This window comes from Mustelus asterias, chromosome 20 (genome assembly GCF_964213995.1).
Source record: "Mustelus asterias chromosome 20, sMusAst1.hap1.1, whole genome shotgun sequence".
Lineage (NCBI taxonomy): Eukaryota > Metazoa > Chordata > Chondrichthyes > Carcharhiniformes > Triakidae > Mustelus > Mustelus asterias.
Window position 1 is genome coordinate 74,807,528 of NC_135820.1, and position 22,979 is coordinate 74,830,506.

At 48.5% G+C, this 22,979-nt stretch overlaps 1 protein-coding gene across 2 annotated transcripts in view; it reads right to left on the bottom strand.

The window, feature by feature from the left end:
• LOC144508644 (neurensin-1-like) overlaps window positions 1–3,259 on the bottom strand; it is a 39,134-nt gene extending 35,875 nt beyond the window's left edge. For both annotated transcript variants that reach the window (XM_078236870.1, XM_078236871.1), the window contains exon 1: window positions 2,995–3,259. The gene's annotated coding sequence lies outside the window, so the exon portion shown is untranslated. The remainder of the gene's footprint in view (window positions 1–2,994) is intronic.
• Window positions 3,260–22,979: the final 19,720 nt, after the last annotated feature.

A 22,979-nucleotide genomic window follows, 5' to 3' on the forward strand; every position in this document is an offset into this window, starting at 1 on the left:
CATTAATTAGCCCAGTGTACCACAGCTGACAATGCCTTACACAGGGGACAGACACAGCTCCTGTGTGGCACGCGCCCTGGTTCTGCCCCACTGTCAAGTTTTGAAAGGTTGGCACGGCGCAGGCAGACAGGCGGCGAGGGTTAAATGGACAGAACGCCGTGAGGCTGAGAAAGATGATGGCTCCGTTTAAACACCCGGGGCTGCTGGTAACTGTAAAGGGGGCGAAATCTGGCCGTCACCCTGTGAGTTGGAACCGGCACAGGATGACATTTTTCTGTTGTTTTCCGCATGGCGGTTGAGCAGGGAAAATCTCACTGCCAAAACATTAGAAGAAAATTATCCTGCCTCACTGCGAATGAGTCAGACTTAACAGCCTGAGATAGATTCACTTAGATAGACATGTTGAGTTAAAGATACAGACAGATAATTATATTTCTGTTATGTATATATTAATAACACATACACAAGCGTACAGATACACACACACAATGTTATATATGTAACCCAATCTTGAAGAATGGGTTCTTTGAATATGGTTAATTCTAAGCCGGCAGCTTTTCTCTATAATTCTCAACACTGACCGAAGCATTAGTTGACAACTTTCTACTATTTGGGATTACGTTTAACAGAGAGAGAGAGAACGAGAATGGAAGAAGTGAAATAGCCAGAGAAGGACCATAGTTGGGGTCAGCTCACACCATTAAGTGAGGGAACAGATTAGTGTAAATACAATCAAAAATCTTAACTGGGAAGCCATTGAAAGGGAGCGATGGAATAACTAGCTGGTGAAAACGTGTGGAGTTGGAGACAGAGGAAAGAAAATGAACCACACAGCGGAGTACAGGGACAGAACGTGCAAACACTAATCAGATTTAACTGTTGCTGGGTTGCATTGGTTGGCAGGCTAGCCTTTGTTCGTTATCTCCTGCCATAGAAACAAGTCTTCATAGAATCCCTACCGTGCAGAAGGAGACCATTCAGCCCATCGAGCCTGCACCGACCGTAATCCCACCCAGGCCCTATTCCCGTAACCCCGCATATTTACCCTGCTAACCCCCCTGACTCTAGGGTCAATTTAGCGTGGCCAATCCACCTAACCCGCACATCTTTGGACTGTGGGAGGAAACCGGAGCACCCGGAGGAAACCCACGCAGACACGGGGAGAACGTGCAGACTCCACACAGACAATGGCCCGAGGCCAGAATTGAACCCAGGTCCCTGGCGCTGTGAGGCAGCAGTGCTAACCACTGTGCCACCCCTCATTCAGCTATTCTTTAATTTTCCAGGATATGGTACATGAGTAAAGATGCGTAAGAGTTCATGGAACTATAGAATCCGTATAGTGCAGAAAGAGGCCATTTGGCCCATCGAGTCAGCACCGACTCTCTAAAAGAGCATCCCATCCAGGACCCACCCTATCCCCGTAACTCAGTGAATTTACAATGATCAATCCCCCTAAACTATACATCTTTGGAGTGCGGGAGGAAACTGGAGCACCCGGAGGAAACCCACGTGGACACGGGGAGAACGTGCAAACTACACACACCTGAGGGCTGGAATCGAACCTGAGTCCCCAGCGCTGTGAGGCAGCAGTGCTAACCATTGTGCCACCGTGCCACCTTTACAACTGAACAGCGAAAATCACCTTTCTCAAAGACCTAAACTGAATGCAACACAGGGACAGGAGGAGGCCATTCAGCCCTTTGAGTTCATTCTGTCATCCGATTAGATAATGGCTGATCAGTATCTTAACTCCATTGAGCTGCCTTGGTCTGAACTCCTTACTTGCCGAATAAAAATCTATTGAACTCAGCTGTGAAATTTTCAATCGAGCCCCCCCCCCACTTCCTCCCCTACCCCACCCCTACTTCTCCCCCTAGATTTGTTTGGGGGGATGAGAGAATTCCAGATTTCTCTTTGTGTGAAGAAGTGCCTCTTGACATCACCCCAAAGCATCTAGCTCAAATTTTAAATGTTAGACTACCTTCCCCTTTCCATTCCCACCCACCTGCACCACCCCCCCCCCCCCCACCCCACCCACCCCACCATCTGCCCCTCTGTTTTGGCCTCTGCCCCCCTCCCCTCCCCCCCCCCCCCCCCCCCCCCTCCCCGTCCCCCATCACTCACCAGCCGAGCAAACAGGTCATTTTTCTCCAACCTGCTGTCACCTTCTTAAATCATCTTAATTGGATCAATTCTCCAGCCTCCATTCTCAAGGGAACATGACTCTTAGTCTGTGTGGCCCGTCCTCACAATTTAATCTATTCAAACCCCAGAATCATTGTCCAAGGTCAATTTATCCTGGGGAGGCTGAGGGAGCAGGTGTAAGGGAAGGAGGGAGGGAAGGAGAGAGAGAGAGAGAGATATGTGAGGAGAGGAGGGAGAATAAATAGATGAGGAAGAGTTTGAATAGAAACAGAGAGAGAGAAAGAGAGAGTTATAAATGAGAGGGATAAATGTGGAGTGGAGAGATGTGTGGGGGGGGGGGGCTAGAGAAAAAGAATTTAAACAGGAAAACAAAAGCAGCAGAGGAAAAGCTTTCAGAGAACAATATTTTAAAAACCCTAGGACAATTAAACAATTTAAAATAATATCAGCTTCAAGGACAGCTAATTGCAGAAAATCAGAAGCTTTCAAATCCTATTGTCCAAGATTAAAGTGGATCGAAACAACAAAAGGCACTGGGAGAAAGAGTAGAGAAATCTCAGACATTAGTCCACAAGAGTTGTCCATCTCTTATTCTTTCTATATTTTAATGGCTTCAACTCCAAGCACAGACTGTAATCAAAAGAAATGTGATGCAGAGAGGTGTATCTCTGACATCTGTCTGCTTCAGATACAAATATCACAATTAGTACCTTCACATTTTGACTGCCGGTGCTATAAAGTGACAGAGACAGGCAGAAGGTCATGTAGAGAGGCAGAAAATCAGAGGGAGAAAGAGAGAGAGAGAGAGAGAGAGGGGTCCAGCGCACACTCTCCTGCATGTTTTACCTGTTGCAGAACAGATCCTTAACACTGCTCCCCACACAGCAATTCCATCCACCAGCCCCGGTCGCCAGATGAGGATTAATCTCTGCTCTGAAGTCTAGTTGGCGATGGATTCTGTTGTGGCGGGCTACACCTGCTGACTGACAGCATTACACTGTATGCACACATTTGCATCCATGCACTCACTCACTCACTCACTCACACACAGGCTCTCTCTCACACACACACACACACACACGCTCACTCACTCACACACTGAGCAGCTGATCGCCACTGTCCACTTCAACCTTGAGAACCGTGCAGACGTACAGGAAGCACCATAGCTAATTAGATTATGCAATTCCTGTCCCTGATATTGCTTTGTCTCCCTCCACACACACACACACACACACACACACAGCCAGACGCGCTTGTTGGAGAATGATGCGCTAATCTCTCAGGCCTTCTGTCAGAACGCAACACAACAAGGAACGGATTATTCTGCTCCAGATAAAACTGGGGTCTGGCAAGATGGGAGAATTAAACAAGACAGGATTGCAACTGCTCTGGTGTTTTCTCTCCCTGATATTTGCGATTGCTCTCTCACTGCTGTATCAATAACAGGCTTAATCTTGTCGTACTGCACTTGTCATTTTTATTTCATTATCCTGTGAAAGTCTAATTTTGATGCAGTAGGAATCTATACAGTGTATCATATATCAGCTATTCCAAGTACGGCACGGTGGCACAGTGGTTAGCACTGCTGCCTCACAGTGGGGTCAGAGGAAAAGCTCATCTCGGAGATCAAATGCGACACCAAGGTTGTAAACCGACTGGCTGAAGCTCAGACCGTTGCCGGGGAGAGGGATGGAGTTGGTAGCTGGGAAACAGAGTTTGCAGCTGGACTGAGAACAAATGGTTTGTGTTTTCCCAATATTTAACTGGAGACAGTTTCCAATCCGGCACGGCGGCACGGTGGTTAGCGCTGCTGCCTCACAGCGCCGGGGACCCGGGTTCGATTCCCGGCTTGGGTCACTGTCTGTGTGGAGTTTGCACATTCCCCCCGTGTCTGCGTGGGTTTCCTCCGGGTGCTCCATTTTCCTCCCACGGTCTGAAAGGCGTGCTGGTTAGGGTGCATTGACCCGAACAGGCGCCAGACTGTGGCGACTAGGGGGTTTTCACAGTAACTTCATTGCAGTGTTAATGTAAACCTTGCTTGTGACACTAATAAATAAAACTTTAATCCGGAACTGGATGTTGGGTGAGAAGTTTGACATCATTATCCTCATTGGCCCCTGCTTGCCAACCCCCACAGAGGGAGCATGAGTGCCAGCCCCCTAGTGGGAGAGACCAAACTCTGCACCACGTCACAGAAGAGTGTCCAATACACAGACTCAGCCGAGGCCCATTCACACTCAGCGCAGCAGGCCTGGAACAAACTGCCTGGCTTCATTAAATAACTCATTCATTAAATAAATAAATGGTGGCACAATTAAACCCATTTCAATGGGCCTGATCCTCATTACAATAGGACCTTGATTACACCTGTCATCCCATTTCCCATCAAGTGTGAAGAGCTTTCATTATACGGCATAAGAGGGGCAGCACGGTGGCACAGTGGTTAGCACTGCTGCCTCACAGCGCCAGGGACCCGGATTCAATTCCCAGCTTGGATCATTGTCTGTCTGCGCGGAATCTGCACATTCTCCCCATGCCTGCGTGGGTTTCCTCCGGGTGCTCCGGTTTCCTCCCACAGTCCGAAAGACGTGCTGGTTAGGGTGCACTGGCCATGCTAAATTCTCCCTCAGTGTACCCGAACAGGCGCCGGAGTGTGGCGACTGGGGGATTTTCACAGTAACTTCATTGCAGTGTTAAGGTAAGCCGACTTGTGACACTAATAAATAAACTAAACTTTAACCATGATCCCACGAGCTACAGTCCCTCCATTTGGAGGTGTTGATGGAAGCGGGCAGGGTGACTGAGGCACTTTGACATCAGCGTAGCCAGATTAATTTCTAGCTCAGCAAACACTAAAGCTCAGGAGTAATAAATACTGCACAAAGAAAGAAGGGAACATTTCTGTTTTATTTTTAGCTGCTGTCAAGAAACCAGGATAAAGATAGCACAGAATTAGAATGTGGAATAACTCCCAAAAAAAACAGAAGCAGCTCCAAGAAAACTGTTAGCATCTGGCCTATCAACAAAGGAAACTCGAGGAACCAGAGCAAGCATCAGAGGATTGAAAGCTGACCCATAAACACATGTCACAATAAGGGTAAGATTCGAGAGAGAGCCTGTTTGGTCTGATCTGCTGAGTATTTTATCACAGAGGGATATTTACTCTGCAACTAACCAGTATTGTCCCAATTCTGGAAATACCTAATGAGGCAGTGTCGAGGGGGATTTACTCTGCACCTAACCTCTGCTGTACCTAACCTGGGAGGGTGAAACAGAGGCCGGGATTTTACCGTCACTCCCACCCCGATTCCGGAGATCGGTAAAATTCCGCCCAGAGATGTTTCTTCCCTAATGTCCTCTCTCTTTTTATCCCACGCTCTTTCTGACGCGGCACGGTGGCACAGTGGTTAGCACTGCTGCCTCACAGCGCCAGGGACCCGGGTTCAATTCCCGGCTTGGGCCACTGTCTGTGAGGAGTCTGCACGTTCTCCCCGCGTCTGCGTGGATTTCCTCCGGGTGCTCCGGTTTCCTCCCGCAGTCCGAAAGACTCTCTCTCTCTTTATCCCACACTCTTTCTGATGCTCTCTCTCCCCTCTCTTTTGCAGTGCTAATGTACACCTACTTGTGGCACTGATAAATAAACTTTAAAAAGCAGAAGGAATTGGAGCAGGAGAAGGCCATTCGGCCCCTCGAGCCTGCTCCACCATCCAGCATGTTCATGGCTGATGTGATTGTGGCCATGATTCCATTTTCCTGCCAGATCTTCAGAATGCTTTTGGATCAAATATCAGCAGCAATTTGACCGATACACTTAATGCAGGAAAACATCCCAAGATGCTTCACTGGAGGGTTATCAAACCCAATTAGACATTTCCCTTTTTTTCCATTACACCATGCCATCACCCTCCCCATTACAATGATACTGCAATGATTGGCGTTTATTAAATCTTTCCGCCCAATGAGATTGACGGTAATTACAATCATAGAATCATGGAATCCCAACAGTGCAGAAGGAGGCCATTTGGCCCATCAAACCTGCAGTGACCACAATCCCACCCAGGCCTTATCCCCATAACGCCATGTACTTACCCTGCTAACCCTGCCTGACACTAAGAGGCAATTTAGAACAAAGAAAATTACAGCACAGGAACAGGCCCTTCGGCCCTCCAAGCTTGCACCGACCATGCTGCCCGACTTAACTAAAACCCCCTACCCTTCTGGGGACCATATCCCTCTATTTCCATCCTATTCATGTATTTGTCAAATCGCACCTCAAAAGCCACTTTAACATGGACAATCCACCTAACCCGCACATCTTTGAACTGTGGGAGGAAACCGGAGCATCCGGAGGAAACCCACGCAGACACGGGGAGAACGTGCAGACTCCACACAGACAGTGACCCAAGCCAAGAATCGAACCTGGGTCCCTGGCGCTGTGAGGCAGCAGTGATAACCACCGTGCCACCGTGCGGCCAAGATCAGAATTAGATCTTCTTTCACATTGGACCGTAGGTGCCTTTGGAATACTTTTGAGAAATTCCCATTTTTCATTGGCTGATCTCAGCCAATCCACACATCAGCAGTGTAGCTGACCTTTAACCTCAATTAAGAGAACTTTGTGTTAAATGTACAACCGAACTGTTTGACAATCGAGTTTACCAATGTGTTACCATGGCAGCTTATTCAATCTGGATATCTGGTCTGAATGCATCATGGAACAGTCTTTGGCTCAATGTTTAGCATTCCCATCTCTTAGACAGGAGATTCCCATTCCTGGGCAAGTGGGAGCCCGGAGCTCCAGCTCTGAATCCAGCTTGGCACCCAGTGGAATATCAGCATCTGGTGGGGTGCCCTCGTATTGTTTGGTACATGTGAGCCTGTTTACCTCCCCCCCCCAACCCCCCTCACCGCCCCCCCGCCCCTCCCCCCCCCACCCCCCCAAAACCCAGCTTGATGGGACTAACTGCCTCCATTCCCACTCCCTCCCAATGAGGTGTTAGGGAAGTGGTTGCATCAAGTGGGGCCTGTTCTTTCCACAGTAAGAGTTTTAACAACACCAGGTTAAAGTCCAACAGGTTTATTTGGTAGCAAATGCCATTAGCTTTTGGAGCGCTGCTCCTTCGTCAGATGGGGTGGATATCCGCTCTCAAACAGGGCATACCTGTTGAGGTATCTGACGAATACCATCTGACGAAGGAGCAGTGCTCCGAAAGCTAATGGCATTTGCTACCAATTAAACCTGTTGGACTTTAACCTGGTGTTGTTAAAACTCTTACTGTGTTTACCCCAGTCCAACGCCGGCATCTCCACATCTATTCTTTCCAAACAGATCACTTGAGATCAATGAAGTGTTTGCGTTCCAGTCTGTCAGACTGTCCGTCGCCCTGCGTCCACTTCCATGACTTCCCATTATTCTCTCTGAGAGGAGGGCATGGTGATAGGTGAGGTTGGCATGATGTTACCATCTGATGGAACTCCTGTTGGTTCCTCCTGAGATCTGTTTGGTCGTGTGAATATTCCCCGAGCATAACCTGGAACATTCTAGAAGATCCTTTTGTTCCTGAGCCGATTTCAATTTGCCAGTGGAGATTTGACCAGATTATCAATTTCTATGGGAAGTGATAGATTCTCTCCCTCTCCCCCCACCCCACAGCCACAGAGTGGGGTTGTGAACCACACCTGAATCCCCTGGAATCTCCAAGACATGATTGCCGGCAACTCTGTGGAGTTTTAGTAGGGCAGCAAGGTGGTGGCACAGTGGTTAGCGCCGCTGCCTCACAGCGCCAGGGACCCGAGTTCAAATCCAGCCTCAGGTCACTCTCTGTGTGGAGTTTGCACATTCTCCCCGTGTCTGCGTGGGTTTCCTCCGGGTGCTCCGGTTTCCTCCCACACTCCAAAGATGTGCGGGTTAGATTGATTGGCCATGCTAAATTGCCCCTCGTGTCAGGGGATTAGCAGGGGGTCACGTGGGGTGATGGGGATAGGGCCTGGGTGGGATTGTAGTCGGTGCAGACTCGATGGGCCGAAAGGCCTCCTTCTGCACTCTAGGGATTGGAGAAATGTTATGAAAGTGAAGGAGAGTGGGGGCAAGAGGTTCTGTTAGGAAACTTCAAGGAATACATTCAACCAAGAGATAGCGACCCCCCCAAAGCCAGATGCCTACGATGCGCCAATTCACATTGAAATAAATGCACAAAATAAATGATGCATTCACATGCTGCCCACGTGAATGCACATTTCAAGTTGCCCGCCCACGATCAGGGTCAGAGGTCAATTGGCCAGGCGTGACCTCTGCCCTCCCACTGACCTGGGGACAGCAGGCTCACAGTCCAATGATGGTTCTCTTGCAGCTCAAAGAGTGAGGCCGGTGCTCTCTAAGAAGGAACTGCATCGCTTCAAATCAATCAAAACCACTCCACTGCTGTCTGCTGCTGGCATGTCCTTGGACTTTTCAGGAAAAGCTGGTGTGGCCGGCAGCCAAGGTCTGCCTTGAAGATTTCCAGCCTCAGCCTCCCAACATCTTCACCAACAAGCAGCCGACGGCCTGAGTCGCAAGCCTTCCAACTGTCTTCTCAAAATGATGCCCGCCCCACCGCATCCCCCCAACAGGACTAAGCCCTACTCAGGCCAAGAAACACCCGGGGCGGGATTCCCCAATCTTGTTTGTTCCAGCCGCCACTGCCAGCGAGGATGGAGAATTTGGCGCTCAGCCAAAACCCCATTCACTGCAGCGGGACTGGAGAATCCCAGCCACAGGCGAGGTCAGAAATTTCCAGCATCGATCTGCAAGTGGTTGCCATGTTACATAGAATCCCTACAGTGCAGAAGGAGGCCATTCGGCCCATCGAGTCTGCACCGACCACAATCCCACCCAGGCTCTATCCTCATAACCCTATGTATTTACCCTAGCTAATCCCTCTCACACTAAGGGACAATTTAGCATGGCCAATCCACCTAAGACTATAAGACATAGGAGCAGAATTAGTCCACTCGGCCTAAAGAGTCTGCTCCACCATCTTTGGACTGTGGGTGGAAACTGGAGCACCTGGCGGAAACCTACACAGACACGGGGAGAAGGTGCAGACTAACGGCCAATTGACCTAACCCGCACATCTTTGCCCTGTGAGAGGAAACCGGAGCACCCGGAGGAAACCCACGCAGACATGGGGAGAACGCGCAGACTCCACACAGACAGCGACCCAAGGCTGGAATTGAACCCGGGACCCTGACGCTGTGAGGCAGCAGTGCCAACCACTGTGCCACCATGCCCCCCCCCTCCATATTGGTTATCTAAGAGGAGTTGTCAAACAGAGGATTCACCTATGTCTCCATTTCTTTTCTCAGTGGTTACTGGACCCCAGGAGTTGTGCAGGTCATTCCTAACATGTGCTGCCCACGTGAATATTTTAATTGGAGTATAAAAATGCAATGATTGGTCCTCTTTACTGGACCACAAGTTTCTAACTGTATGGTGAAGTTAAACTTGGCACAGTTACACCATACCATAGCAAGATCAGTCTTACGCCCTGACACCACGAAACACCGCGCTCGCCCCAAGACTGGAAAATCCTGCCTGCGGTCAATGGGTCTTTGCATGGTGGCGATTCCCGCGGCGGGCAGGACCGGAAAATTCCTCCCCATGTTTACAGGTGTACACAGCTCACAATGGCTGAAAGATTAAAACTGGGGTGGCACGGTGGCGCAGTGGTTAGCACTGCTGCCCCACAGCTCCAGGGACAAGGTTCGATTCCCAGCTTGGGTCACTGTCTTTGCGGAGTCTCTCCGTGTCTGCGTGGGTTTCCTCCGGGTGCTCCGGTTTCCCCCCACAGACTGAAAGACGTGCTGGTTAGGTGCATTGGCCATGCTAAATTCTCCCTCAGTGTACCCGAACAGGCGCCGGAGTGCGGTGACTAGGGGATTTTCACAGTAACTTCATTGCAGTGTTAATGTAAGCCTACTTGTGACACTAATAAAGAAACCATATCTAGATGTATTTGTTCAGCAATGTTAGTATGTTCTCATGATGTGGAGATGCCGGCGTTGGACTGGGGTAAACACAGTAAGAAGTTTAACAACACCAGGTTAAAGTCCAACAGGTTTATTTGGTAGCAAAAGCCACACAAGCTTTCGAGGCTCTGAGCCCCTTCTTCAGGTGAGTGGGAATTCTGTTTGTGAACAGAATTCTGATTAAGTTCTGTTTGTGAACAGAATTCCCACTCACCTGAAGAAGGGGCTCAGAGCCTCGAAAGCTTGTGTGGCTTTTGCTACCAAATAAACCTGTTGGACTTTAACCTGGTGTTGTTAAACTTCTTAGTATGTTCTCACCCAGACATTCAAAGACGTCACAGCTGAAAGTGTCACAGTTATGGTTTACCACAAGTCAGGATATCAGAGGTTTGATGAATTATACGTGAATGATATGTAAGTTATGAAGAGAGCTTGGGTAGGTTTGGGTTGTTTTCGTTGGAGCAGAGAAGACTGAGGGGTGACCTGATTGAGGTGTACAAGATTATGAGAGGCATGAACAGAGTGGATAAGGAGCAGCTGTTCCCCTGGGGTCAGTCATGAGGGGACATAGGTTCAAGGTGAGGGACAGGAGGTTCGGGGGGAATATTTAGAAACTTAGAAACCCTACAGCACAGAAAGAGGCCATTCGGCCCATCGAGTCTGCACCGACCACAATCCCACCCAGGCCCTACCCCCAAATCCCTACATATTTACCCACTAATCCCTCTAACCTACGCATCCCAGGACACCAAGGGCAATTTTGGCATGGCCAATCAACCTAACCCGCACATCTTTGGACTGTGGGAGGAAACCGGAGCACCCGGAGGAAACCCACGCAGACACGAGGAGAATGTGCAAACTCCACGCAGACAGTGACCCAAGCCGGGAATCGAACCCAGGTCCCTGGAGCTGTGAAGCAGCAGTGCTAACCACTGTGCTACCGTGCCGCCCAATGTGAGGAAATGTGAGGAAAACGTTTTTTACGTTTTTTACGAGGATGGTGACGGTCTGGATTGTGCTGCCTGGGAGGTTGGTAGAGGCAGGTGGCCTCACAGCCTTTGAGCACAGAATCATAGAATCTTACGGTCAGAAGGAGGCCATTTGGCCCGTCGAGTCTGCGCCGTCCACATTCCCATCCCGCCCCATCCCCATAACCCCAAGCATTTACCCTAGCTAGCCCCCCTGACACTAAGGGACAACTTAGCATGGCCAATCAACCTATCCCACACATCTTTTGGACTGTGGGAGGAAACCGGAGCACCCGGAGGAAACCCACGCAGATACGGGGAGAACATGCAGAATCCACACAGGACAGTGAGCCAAGCTGGGAATCGAACCCGGGTCCCCGGCGCTGTGAGGCAGCAGTGCTAACCCACTGTGTCACCGTGCCCGGATGAGCACTCAGAACGTCAGAACATCCAGGGCTGTGAGTCAGGTGCTGGTAAATGGGATTAGGTGTGAGGTCACCTGTCAGCGGAGACTCGATGGGCCGAAATGGGATCCTATGATGCTACGCCAGGGGGTAGAGCTGCAAAATAAGGAGCCTCCCACTTAATGCAATGCTGAGGAGGATTATTTTTTCTATCAGAGGGTAATTAATCTTCTGGGTCAGAGACTCGCAAGCTGAGTCATTGAATATATTCACGGCCGGTTTTGACAGATTTTTGATCTGGAGGAGAGGGCAGTCAGCACAGTGGAGGAAAGGTCACAAGCAGCACAGCCATTGTCTTACTGAATGCAGAGCAGGCCTCTTGGGCCGAATGGCCCTCTCCTGCCCCTATTCCTTATGCCCTGAATATCATAGAGTTCACGTTGCTGTAACTTGCTGCTCCCAATAAGGCAGGAGGCTAGTGTTTGAAATCAGTTCTCGTTCAGGTTACTCAGAGCTGTGCAACCTAAAACCCCCAGCAGGTTTTTTTTTTCCTGTTTCCAACTTCACAGTCCATGTGTGAGAACAAGGCATTAATGCGCATGGTTTCTATGGTTACGCAGTGAATGACGCCTATGACTCATGCCAATGGCTCAGAGAGAGATGTGATGGGAATAGCAGTATTTATGAGAATGAGAGATGAGTTTCTGTACAGTTCAGACGGTGCTGGATGATGCTGGAGTGCATGAAAACCAAGAGGCAGAAAATTCAATACCCTGATCCCGCCTTTCCCCCCCAATCCATTGATCCCTTTCGCCCCAAGATGCACCTATCTTGAAATCAGACAATGTTTTGGCCTCTGTTACTTTCTGTGGGAGTGAATTCCGCACATTCACCACCCTCTGGGTGAAATAAATTCTCCTCACCTCAGTCTTAAAATATTTACCCCTCATCCTCAAACTATGACCCCAAGTTCTGGACTTCCCCACTATTGGGAACATTCTTTCTGAAGCTACCCTACCCTGTTAGAATGTTATAAGTTTCTATGAGACCCCCTCTCACTCTTCTAAACTCCAGTGAATATGACCCTAACTGATTTAGTCTCTCTTCATATGACAGACCTGCCATCCCAGGAATCAGCCTGGTAAACCTTCGCTGCACTCCCTCTATAGCAAGGACATCCTTCCTCAGATAAGGACACCAAAACTGTACACAATACTCCAGGTGTGACCTCACCAACGCCCTGTACAACTGCAGCAAAACATCCCTATCCTTATCCTCAAATTTTCTCGCTATGATTTGCCTCCTGTATGATCTGCCTGCCGTACCTGCGCACTTACTTTCAGTGACTGATGAGGACACCAAGGTCTCGTTGAGTATCAACCTCTCTCAATTTACACCCATTCAAATAATAATCTGCCTTCCTATTATTGCTACTGAAGTGGATAACCTCACATTTATCCACATCTGCTATGCATATGCCCACTCACTCAGCCTGTCCAAATCCTCCTCACAGCTCACCCTCCCACCCAATTTTGCACCATCTGTAAATTTGGGGGTAATACATTTAGTTCCCCTTTCCAAATCATTAACAAGTTTCTTCTTCTAATCCTATGAGTCTATTCCATGAAAGTCCCATTTACAAATTTTAAGCAAATGTAATTTTAAGCCCCTTTACATTTGGATCATCAGCTGATACCAGCATAAGATGGCAAACAGGGTCCTATGTGATGAATCTGTGGAACTCTTTGTCGCAGAAGGCTGTGGAGGCCAGGTCATTGAGTGTCTTTAAGACAGAGACAGCTAGGTTCTTGATTAATAAGGGGATCAGGGGTTATGGGGAAAAGGCAGGAGAATGGGGATGAGAAAAATAAATCAGCCAGGATTGAATGGCAGAGCAGACTCGATGGGCCGAGTGGCCTAATTCTGCTCCTATGTTTTATAGTCTTATGGTCTTATGTATATTATTTGGTGCACCACTGCCCATGGGATCCTGCTGTGTGCAAATTGGAGGCTATGTTTCCTCATGTTTTGTGCCAGTGACTACCGTACCAAAGTGCTTCATCGGCTGTGAAGTGCTTTGAGTTAAAGGCCTTAACTCAAGATTTTATTTCTTTATACAAAAGCAATATAGTGCAGAAGCTGGGAATCCGGAATTGGAAATACTCAGCAGGTCAGGCAGCATCTGTGGAGAGAGAAACAGAATTAATGTTTCAGGTTGGTAACCTTTCGTCGAAACTGTGCATCCACCTGAAACATTAAGTCTGTTCCTCTGTCCACAGGTTCTTCCTGACCTGCTGAGTCCGGCATCATGGCGCAGGCCCCGAGATCACAGAATTGTTACTGTGCAGAAGGAGGCCATTTGGCCCATCATGTCTATACCAGCTCTCCAAACGAACATCATGACTAAGTGCCATTCCCCTGCCTTTTCCCCCGTCCCTCTGCACATTGTTTCTATTCAAGTGATCATCTAACACCCTCTTGAATGCCTCGATTGAAGCTGCCTCCACCACACTTCCAGGTAGCGCATTCCAGACCCCAAACACTCGTTGGGTGAAAAGGTTTTTCTCACATCACATTTGCTTCTTTTGCAAATCACTTTAAATCTGTGCCCTCTCGTTCTTGATCCTTTTACAAGTGGGAGCAGCTTCTCCCTGTCTACTCTGTCCAGCCCCATCATGATTTCAAACATCTCTATCAAATCTCCTCTTAACCTTCTCCTCTCCAAGGAGAACAGTCCCAACCTCTCCGATCTATCCTCATTACTGCAGTTTCTCATCCCTGGAACCATTCTTGTAAACCTCTTCTGCACTCTCTCCAATGTGTTCACATCCTTCCGATAGTGCGGCGCCCAGAACTGTACACAATATTCCAGCTGAGGTATAACTAGTGTTTTCTGTAAGTTCAGCATTAACTCCTTGCTCTTGTACTCTATGTTCCTATTAATAAAGTGCAGATTATTATACGCTTTATTAACTGCTCTCTCCACCTGTCCTGCCACCTTCAATGATCTATGCACAGATACACTCAGCTCTCCCAGCTCCTGCGCCCCTTTAAGAATTCCACCTCTTATTCTATATTGTCTCTCCATGTTCTTCCTACCAAAATGCATCACCTCACGCTTCATCGCATTGAACTTCATCTGCCACCTATCTGCCCACCCCACCAACTTGTCTGTTGTCCTTTTGAAGTTCTGCACTGTCCTCTTCAAGGTTTAACAATATTAGCCAGGGGAATTTGCATGGTCGACAGGGCTGCTTTACCGTTGTCTTTTCCGCTGGCTAGGTTGATGCTGCTGGGTCAGTCTCGTTCCTTTTCATTGTCCTTGTAGCGGTTGGCTTGCCAGGTCATTTCGGAGGACATTTGAGACTCAGCCACATTGCTGTGAATCTGGAGTCACATGTTGGCCAGACCAGGTAAAGACGGCAGGTGCCTTGGGAAGTTTTTATTGAGTTAAAGATGCTATGTAAATGCAATTTCTTGTTGTGTGAGGGAAAATCTTTGCCAGTTGAGAGGGGATTTAATCGAGGTATATAAAATTTAAAAAGGATTAATAAGACCATAAGACCATAAGACATAGGAGCGGAAGTAAGGCCATTCGGCCCATCGAGTCCACTCCACCATTCAATCATGGTTGATTTCAACTCCATTTACCCGCTCTCTCCCCATAGCCCTTAATTCCTCGAGTAAAGCTAGACCAAATACTTCCCCCCATGGGGCAATCTAGAACAAGAGGTCACAGGTATTGAATCATAGAATCCCTACAGTGCAAAAGCAGGCCATTCGGCCCATCAAGTCTGCATCAACCATAATCCCACCCAGGCACTCTTCCTGCAACCCCACATATTTACCCCATTAATCCCCCTGATACTAGGGTCAACTTAGCATGGCAAATCCACCTAACCCACACATCTTCCTGGCTTTTTCCCAGGGTGGAAATGGCTGCTATGAGAGGACACAGGTCTAAGGTGCTGGGGGGTAGGTACAGGGGAAATGTTAGGGGGAAGTTTTTCACACAGAGGGTGGTGGGCGAGTGGAATCGGCTGCCGTCAGTGGTGGTGGAGGCGAACTCAATAGAGTCTTTTAAGAGACTCCTGGATGAGTACATGGGACTTAATAGGATGGAGGGTTATAGGTAGGCCTAAAAGGTAGGGATATGTTCGGCACAACTTGTGGGGCCGAAGGGCCTGTTTTGTGCTGTAGTTTTTCTATGTTCTATCTTTGGACTGTGGGAGGAAACTGGAGCACCCAGAGGAAACCCACGCAGACACGGGGAGAACGTGCAGACTCCACACAGACAGTGACCTGAGGCCGGAATCAAACCCGGGCCCCTGGCGCTGTGAGGCAGCAGTGCTAACCACTGTGTGAGGCAATAGGCTTAAAACTGAGATGAGGACAAACTACTTCTCGCGGAGGGTGGTGAATTTGTGGAACTCGCTGCCCCATGGCACGGTGGAGTCTGAATCATTGAATGGTTTCAAGAAGGAGATAGATATATTTCTGATTAAGAAATGGGTTAAAGGGATATGGGGAACAGGTGGGGAGGTGGATTTGAGAGCAGGGAGAGATCAGCCATGATCTGATTGAATGGCGGAGCAGGCTCGAAGGGCTGAATTTGCCGACCTCTGTTCCCCGTTCTCCTGTTCCGATGTTCCTAATTCCTATAATGGAGTTGGAGGTTGGCAATTTCAATCCCATGTACCGGCCTCACTCAACACCAGCTACCTTGTTGAGTTCCTGTGTAAAGCAAGTGACAGGCATCTATCTTATTTGTAACGTGTCGAACTGCCCCTTCTCGCCTCAAATTGGGATCAGTTGAAGGAACGTCCGTGCAAAAGTGGGTTGTTCCAATCTAGCCCGATTGTGAGTCTGGACACGGTAGCGAATGTTCAGGGAAGGCAGACGCGATAAGGCTGGAAAACCGCTGACTGTATCCCAGAAACTGTTATTTCTCTCTGCCGGATTCTTCTCCTTGAGACCTGGTCAAATCAATAAAAAAGAATTGAGTTAGGTTTTTTTTCACATTATCGCAGCCGCTGCACATCTTTCGGACGATGGTGTTGATGCTGTGAAGTTGCACAGGAACTGTGCACTTCATCTCGCTCCTCCTGTCCTATCTTTATTGCTGTAATTCGATTTCTTTTCCTTTTATGTTGCCAGGCGATTAAACGGAAATGAGTGATTTTTTCAGTAATAAATGCGGATCTTGTTGTATCCAGAATTGGGCCATTCATAAAAATGTAGCCTCGAACTGTCCCTCTATCACCCAATAACCAAATTACTCATTCCATTCTCTATACTCCTTTTAAGCCAACTCATTTCGCCCACTGGGCCCCACTGCTTTGACTTCTTGTCATCCCAGCTTCACCTCTTTAGACACGGCGGAGATACTTTACTGAACAAATTCACAGGAGTCTGCTGATAAACGTTTAACACACAGAATAAAACATTTATTAAATAAGAAAAATGAACTATAGTACGCCAGACAAAAAGGTTGGAAAGATTTCAACACAAAAACAGGAAAATAATTCAAACTCACATCATTACTTTGCCACAGCTATCGCTTCAAAGGCACATACAAATTTGGAAAGATAAAATAATTTACTATATCTATCTTATACTCTAATGTTCAAGGTAAATATGTGGCAAATGTGAATTAACAGGTGAACTGTGGACAGGTAAACACCACAAACCAAAGTAAATGACAGATGCGATCAAAGCAGATTCTATGGATTTCTCAACAACCCTCTCAGACTCTTGTCACACCGTGAGCCAACCAGCCTCACTGACACTCTGCCTTTCTTACGAGGGTTTCCAATATCCACATTGAAAGAACCCGCCTTGGAATTCTCTCCAAATGTTACTCACATTCGGATGGCTTCAACAAGAATCCACCTCCAGGGTTTCGATTTCACCTTCCGAGGTTCCTTTCCTCCGGGTCGCGTGCTTCACCTTCCAAGCACAATTTCCAATCTTCAGCCATCCCAGGCAGGGCACCATTGGTCCGAAAGGGTACCTTTGGCCTTATGGCCTGTGGTATGGGGTCACCAACCTTTGGCTGCCCCCCTGGATTTTCAGGTCATCACTTTGCTTCATGTGCTTCCCGCGGCTCCCTCTATAATTTGGAGCCTACTGGCTCTGCTCCTTTATCTCAATTTTACTGAGCAGGATCTGTTTCTGATCTCTGTCCTTGTCCCACTGTCTTCTGGGCCCTGTTGCTGATGTCTAGCTTGTCTCTGCCTCGGGCCTCTTTCTGTCCTACACTCTGGCTTAAGATTTTCTTCTTGGTTTGAGGCCTTCTCCCTGTCCCCCTCCTCATATCCTGCTCCTTGGGACACCTTCTCTTTAATGACACTCTGGTTAATGGGCACCTAACCTGCAATTTCGTGCCGATTCAGTTAATTGCCTTCTTTCCTTCTGCACACATGCGCAGGCCCAGTTCCTACAGGCATAAAAATCAACAAACTGCTCACGCACAGAACTCCTCAGACCCACCAGGAACCGCAGTCCCGGAATTCCGACTGCTGGCCCGAAATCAGGGTAAATATCGGATTCGGCTATGATTGGAGAAGTTGGAAATATATTCTTTGGCGAAGTGAAGGTTAAGAGGAGATTTCATCAAAGTTTTCAAAATCGTGAGGGGTCTGGATAAAGGGGAAAAACTCTTTCCATTGGCCTGGGGGTCGAGACCCAGAGGGAATCAGGACGGGTTCAGGACTCTCTTGAGGTTAACGTGCAGGTTCAGTTGGAGTTAGGAAGCCAAATTCAATGCTAGCATTGATTTCTAGAGGGCTAGAGTACAAGAGCAGGGATGTACTTCTGAGGCTGTATAAGGCTCTGGTCAGAACCCATTTGAAGTATTGTGAGCAGTTTTGGGCCCCATATTTAAGGAAGGATGTGCTGGCCTTGGAGAGGGTCCAGGGGAGGTTCACAAGAATGATCCCAGGTACGAAGGGTTTATCATATGAGGAACGGTTGAGGAGTCTGGGTCCATACTCGATGGAGGTTAGAAGGATGAGAGGGGATCCAATTGAAACTTACAGGATACTGCGAGGCCCGGATAGTGTGGAAGTGGAGAGGATGTTTCCACTAGTAGGAGAGACTAGAACTCGAGGGCACAGCCTCAGAATAAAGGGTGACCGTTCAGAACTGAGATGAGGAGGAATGCTATATAGAACGCTGGTTAGGCCACATTTGGAATACTGCGTCCAGTTCTGGTCGCCGCACTACCAGAAGGACGTGGAGGCATTGGAGAGAGTGCAGAGAAGGTTTACCAGGATGTTGCCTGGTATGGAGGGTCTTAGCTATGAGGAGAGATTGGGTAGACTGGGGTTGTTCTCCTTGGAAAGACGGAGAATGAGGGGAGATCTAATAGAGGTATACAAGATTATGAAGGGTATAGATAGGGTGAACAGTGGGAAGCTTTTTCCCAGGTCGGAGGTGACGATCACGAGGGGTCATGGGCTCAAGCTGAGAGGGGCGAAGTATAACTCAGACATCAGAGGGACGTTTTTTACACAGAGGGTGGTGGGGGCCTGGAATGCGCTGCCAAGTAGGGTGGTGGAGGCAGGCACGCTGACATCGTTTAAGACTTACCTGGATAGTCACATGAGCAGCCTGGGAATGGAGGGATACAAACGATTGGTCTAGTTGGACCAAGGAGCGGCACAGGCTTGGAGGGCCGAAGGGCCTGTTTCCTGTGCTGTACTGTTCTTTGTTCTTTGTTCTTTGAATTTCTTCAGTGAGAGAGTGGGGAATCTGTGGAATTCTATGCCGCAGAAGGCTGTGGAGGCCGGGTCATTAAGTGTCTTTAAGACAGAGGTAGATAGGTTCCTGATTAATAAGGAGATAAGGGGTTATGGGGAAAAGGCAGGAGAATGGGGATGAGAAAAATATCAGCCATGATTGAATGGCAGAACAGACTCGATGGGCTGAGTGGCCTAATTCTGCACCTATATCTTATGGTCTTATGGTATTAACATTAAGGAAAACCTTTTCACACAGTGGGGTGTTTAGGCTCTGACATACACTGCCTGAGAGTGTGGTGCAGGCAGAACTCATCGTGGCCTTCCACAAGGAATCGGGTAATTCTCTGAAGAGAAAACATTTGCAGGGTAAGGAGGACAGGGTGGGGGACTGGGTCTTGCTGCGTTGCTCTTGCAGAGAGTGGGCACGCACTCGATGGGCTGAATCACCTCCTGCTATTCTGTAACCGCTCTATAATTCTACAAAAAGGGAAAAAACCCGATATTGCAGAAATCCCACCAAATCGCAGGAGCAAGTGGGGATGGAGAGGGAGGAAAGAGGTTGAAGAGTGTTGAGGTTCTGGAAATGAATGTAGGAGAGATGAAGCGATGCTTGTGTTTATATAACACCTTTCACAGCCTCAGGGGAAACAGGGTGTTCTCATTCTTTAGCTCAACTCGGCTGAGAAAGTAAGAATGAGAAGCAGTGGAGAATCAAAAGGGAAAGATTGAAAGGAATACCGATCATTGAAACGTTGATAAAGTAGAGGGAGCGAGAAAGGAGTGATGGTGCCGGAGAAGGAGAGATCGGAGGCTTCAGTAGAGATAAGGATTCTCACAGTGACATCTACGCACGGTAAGAAAAGCTGTTTCATTCCCAGGAAGCTTTGGAAGTCCTTGAATGAGTTACGTGACCACTTTCACCACTTCCATCTCAGCTTTAAATTATTGATAACTTAGATCAGGTGAAGCAGAAGTCGAGTTAAGCAGCACACTTTTTCTGATGCTTCTTTTAGGTTACAGCAGAGAGAGGGTGCTGTCTGAAGCTCTCACCCATACAGTATCCGACAGGTTCACAGTATCCTACCTTGCAGAAGGAGGCCATTTGGCCCATTGAGTCTGCCCCGACCACAATCCCACCAAGGCCTTATCCCTATAACCCCATGCATTTACCCGAGCTAGTTCCCCTGACACAAAGGAGAAATTTTAGCATGGCCAATCCACCTAACCCACACATCTTTGGACTTTGGGAGGAAACCGGAGCACCCGGAGGAAACCCACGCAGACACGAGGAGAATGTGCAAACTCCACACAGACAGTGGACCCAAGCTGGGAATCGAACCCAGGTCCCTGGCGCTGTGAGGCAACAATGCTAACCACTGCGCCACTGTGCCGCCCATATATTCCTTCCTGATAAGACCATAAGACATAGGAGCAGAATTAGGCCACTCGGCCCATCGAGTCTGCTCCGCCATTCAATCATGACTGATATTTTTCTCATCCCCATTCTCCTGCCTTTTCCCCATAACCCCTGACCCCCTTATTGATCAAGAACCTTTCTATCTCTGTCTTAAAGACACTCAATGACCCGGCCTCCACAGCCTTCTGCGGCAAAGAGTTCCACAGATTCACCACTCTCTGGCTGAAGAAATTCCTCCTCATCTCTGGCCAGCCTAGCTTTACGCTTACTGGAATGGCCCTAGCATACTAACCTCTCCTGGATTCAAGATCCCTCCTTCGAGATGTGAGTGTACAACCTGGGCTGACACGCTCAGGGCCGTGTGGAGGGAGTGCTGCGCTGTCAGAAGTGCTGTCTTTCAGATGAGATGTTAAACTGAGGCCCTGTCAGCCCTCTTACCTGGGTGTAAAACGATCCTGCGGTTGTTAGTCAAGGGCAGGGTGGTTCCCTGCCTCCGCCCTGATCAATATTTATCCCTTAACCAATCGCACTAAAAATAACAGATGATTTGATCATTATCTCACTGCTGACAGTGGGATCTTGCTGTGCACAAGGCCCTGGCTGCACGCTTACAACACCGACTACACTTCAGAAAGTGCTCCATTCAGCTGTAAAGCGCTTCGGGCCATCCAGAAAACAGCTCAGCATCGAAGGAAGATGTTCGGCCCATCAAGACTGCCCCAGCCCTTCGGAAGAGCATTCCAGATGGTTCTACTCCCCCCCCAACTCTTTCCTCATCACCCTGGAATATGTTTTCCTTTGAATGTTGATCCCATCCTTCTGAAGGAACCTATAGAATCCAGTGCATTCCAAATCCCAACGCTGGATTGCATAATAAAGGGTCTCCTCCTTTAACTGCTGGAGAAATATTAGGATTTTGCCCCAGTGGCAATGAAGGGGTGCCGGTTTGCCACCGAATCATCGGTCATCAAATTGAATTCGATGATCAGCCATGATCAAAATGAATGGTACAGCAGACCCGAAGGGTCGAGTGGCCTACTCCCGCTTCTAGAAATCATAGAAACCCTACAGTGCAGAAGGAGGCCATTCGGCCCATCGAGTCTGCACCGACCACAATCCCACCCAGGCCCTACCCCCACATATTTTACCCGCTAACCCTCTAACCTACACATCCCAGGACTCTAAGGGGCAATTTTTAACCTGGCCAATCAACCTAACCCGCACATCTTTGGACTCAGAACAGTGTTCAGGATTTTATGGCCTCACTTGTCCCGTAACTGTAAAGTCCCACCCGAGGTCAATGGACCTTTCCGAGAGGCGGAACATAGAAAGGTCCATTGACCAATTCCCGTGGTGGGCAGGGTGGTAAACCTCCGGCTGGTATGTATCCAGAGGGCATCGCTTAACATCATGCCTCTTGTGGTCTAATTGGTATAACAGCAACTCGGGCTAATTAGGTCCAGCCAGGGGAGGTCGGTGGGTTTTAAGTGTCTCCAGCCTCACAGCGCCACTCTCCAAGGCTGTTCTTGCTCTCGGGGGAGTGCAGCGAAGGTTTACCAGGTTGATTCTGGGAATGGCGGGACTGATGTATGAGGAAAGATCGACTAGGATTGTTTTCACTGGAGTTCAGACAAATGAGGGGGGATCACATACAGACTTATAAAATTCTAACAGGACTAGACAGGGGAGAGGCAGGGAGGATATTCCCAATGTCCTCACCTGAAGAAGGGGCTTAAGGCTCCGAAAGCTTGTGTGGCTTTTGCTACCAAATAAACCTGTTGGACTTTAACCTGGTGTTGTTAAACCTCTTACGGAGTCCAGAAGCAGGGGTCACAGTCTGAGGATTCAGGGTAGACCATTTAGGGTGCAGATGAGGAGACATTTCTTCACCCAAAGAGTGGTGAGCCTGTGGAATTCATTACCACAGGAAGTAGTTGATGCCAAAACATTGAAGAGGCGGCTGGATATAGCACTTGGGGGCGAATGGGATCATAGGTTATGGGGGGAAAGCAGGATTAGGCTATTGAGTTGGATGATCAGCCATGATGGTGATGAATGGAGGAGCAGGCTCGAAGGGCCGAGTGGCCTCCTCCTGCTCCTATCTTCTATGATGTTCCTATGCCCTGTAATTGGTTCCATAGCGATGAATCAGGAAAGCAGACAGACCACATTCGCTGATGCTGCAATTCAGTGTAGGAACGGCCCACACATTTGAAACAGAATGAAATCCCTCAATGACTGCAGATTATTCGATTCACACCATTTTTCACACCAAGGCTTGGGGAGAATG